Raw genomic sequence first — 2,702 nt, 5'->3', positions numbered from 1 at the left:
CAAACCAAACCTGTAATGTCATGCAGTGAGAAAGAAACACTTACATGACTAGCAAACCAAACCTTTAATGTCATGCAGTGAGAAAGAAACACTTACATGACTAACAAACCAAACCTTTAATGTCATGCAGTGAGAAAGAAACACTTACATGACTAGCAAACCAAACCTTTAATGTCATGAGAAAGAAACACTTACATGACTAGCAAACCAAACCTTTCATGTCATGCAGTGAGAAAGAAACACTTACATGACTAGCAAACCAAACTTTCTCAAATGACATTTAAAGCATGTAGACTATATTGAGTACAAAGCTTAGATGCCATTTAAAAAACATGAATACATTAACGTACAACTCAATAAGATAAGTTCACCGAGGTCAGATAGTATCGAAAGGATTTGCGATGAGGACACACAAACGACGAAGACACAAAAACATTGCATATTTTGATAGATATACTAGCACTGTCTTTGGTCACATATTGTCGACATATCTATTGTTATATATGAAGCATGAATCCGTGTTTTCTGGACGAGCAAATCAAATTGATTAATAAATATCGAGTCTGGTTTATATTCTGTTACGCTAAAGTCATTAGTTTGTTCTCAAGCTCGAAGAAATATAAATGTTTTAAATATAAATATTTGATAGATTTTCACACTAGGTGTTTATACTTCAGTTTCATATACATAGAATGTAGTTTCAAACTGAATACGTTATTAGCGTTCTCAATGACCAGCTTTATCGGCTGATTTTCATTTTACATATATGCGACTCGCTTATCTTTGAAACGGTCTGGTGTCAACGCTATGTTTAGTCTGGCGATATGTGCGTGATTGACCTACTAGAAAACGGTTGGTTCATATCCAAACCTTCGACTTGGTCAAAACAATATCTGGCTTCTAATGTACTTGCATTACAAAACAATAAAAACTAACATTTTAGACTGTAAATCAAAGGATGGAACGGCATTGTTTCAATGTTCATGCCGGTATGAACGTAAACCGGTTACATACATATTTATCATGAAGCCCTGGCGAGTTCAATTGAATATGTGTGTAACCGGCATGAAATTGAAAACAAAATGCCGTTTCAATTCTTATATAATACACATGTCGAAAAGCGTTGACATAAAATCATCATGTTACTGTTATCGAATATCGTATCGAAACATGCAGACTCTAAACTGTGATTAAATTGAAGGACATCTGTGAAGTCAAGGGACTCCAGATGATATGCGAAATAAACAATTTTGTTCTTCAAATAACACTGTTTTCCTTTATCGCAATTGAAAAGATTTGGTCTAAAGAGGACTAAGTCATGTGATGATGGGCCAACAAGAGTGATTATATGACTTATGTAATTGTTTGTTGTAAAATATATCTCTTACTGAATTTCTCAGGTCCGCCAGACCTTATCAATAAAAGTGCTATTTATAAAAGCAAACGAACCGGTCTGTCAGGTTCCTGTTTACAGTGTCAAGGGGTTGCACTGACGAAGTATACAGTACCGTAGAAACGAAATTATCTTTGGAAAGAAATGCAAAACTTGCGAATAAAAACCCATATTCATTTCATTATTTGTCATTATAATAAACATGCAACTTGTTACACATCCCATTGTTTACTTGCTACATCAAGTCAAAGCTAATCCATGCTTGCTACGAAACTCGCCAAATCATATGTATGTGAGTGGAAACAGAATCCTTGATAAGAGATAAGAGACTGTTCATCACTCCGAAACATGCCGTTAGCTCGACCCTTTCCTCTGTAGCGAATTCAAACACGACACATGATACAAGCGATATTGCGGTTCAATATCACCAATCACCCAGTCTCATGAAAGGGGAGTGTATCACATTTCTTGAAAATTGTATTTATATTTGGTTGGTTTTTTTTGTACTGTTTCACAGCCAATCGACAATGCGAGTTATTTAGGGTCAAACAACACGTTTAAATGAGCAGTCATAAAAATGAATGCATCAAACCATAAACAAAAGGTTTGAAAGGTTTAAAATCGTATCTACAGGCAACGGATTTGTTGTAAATCATGTTAGATCTTATGATAAAGATCAATTGCGTAAATTAACACATATTGATTTAATAGAAACAGCATCAAATAATATTTTCATACACGATACACTACAGAATCTGTCACGCTTTTGTTTGCCATCATAAAATAAATTCCTGTTCCTGAAATTTTGTGTCCAGGCTTCAAGATGCAGACACTTCTGTGGATGGAAGACAAACTATTACAAATGTACTTCTTACCTGCTGATTCTGTCCGGTATGTCGCGTCCTTCTTACCTGCTGATTCTGTCCGGTATGTCGCATCCTTCTTACCTGCTGATTCTGTCCGGTATGTCGCGTCCGTCTTACCTGCTGATTCTGTCCGGTATGTCGCATCCTTCTTACCTGCTGATTCTGTCCGGTATGTCGCCTCCTTCTTAAATAGGATCTCGTACCACCTGCTTATGGACAGTGTTTTACATCACCCAAACGTTTCAATTCACCGTTTATATATCTTCTTTTTCAAAACATAGATTAGATCAATCACCATCACAATATTTCGAATCTAATCTCAATCACTATGGTAACACCTCGCTTCAGACATCTGTCATTAGCAAATGCGTATCATTAATTACAAACAAAAACCATTTGAGAATTAGAGAACTTTTGAGATTTTATTTGTATTTGGTGTTTTA

Source organism: Mizuhopecten yessoensis, unplaced genomic scaffold, assembly GCF_002113885.1.
Source record: "Mizuhopecten yessoensis strain PY_sf001 unplaced genomic scaffold, ASM211388v2 scaffold8399, whole genome shotgun sequence".
In the NCBI taxonomy this organism is placed as follows: Eukaryota; Metazoa; Mollusca; class Bivalvia; order Pectinida; family Pectinidae; genus Mizuhopecten; species Mizuhopecten yessoensis.
The sequence above is the reverse complement of the archived record's forward strand: the minus strand, read 5'-3'. Positions refer to the sequence as shown.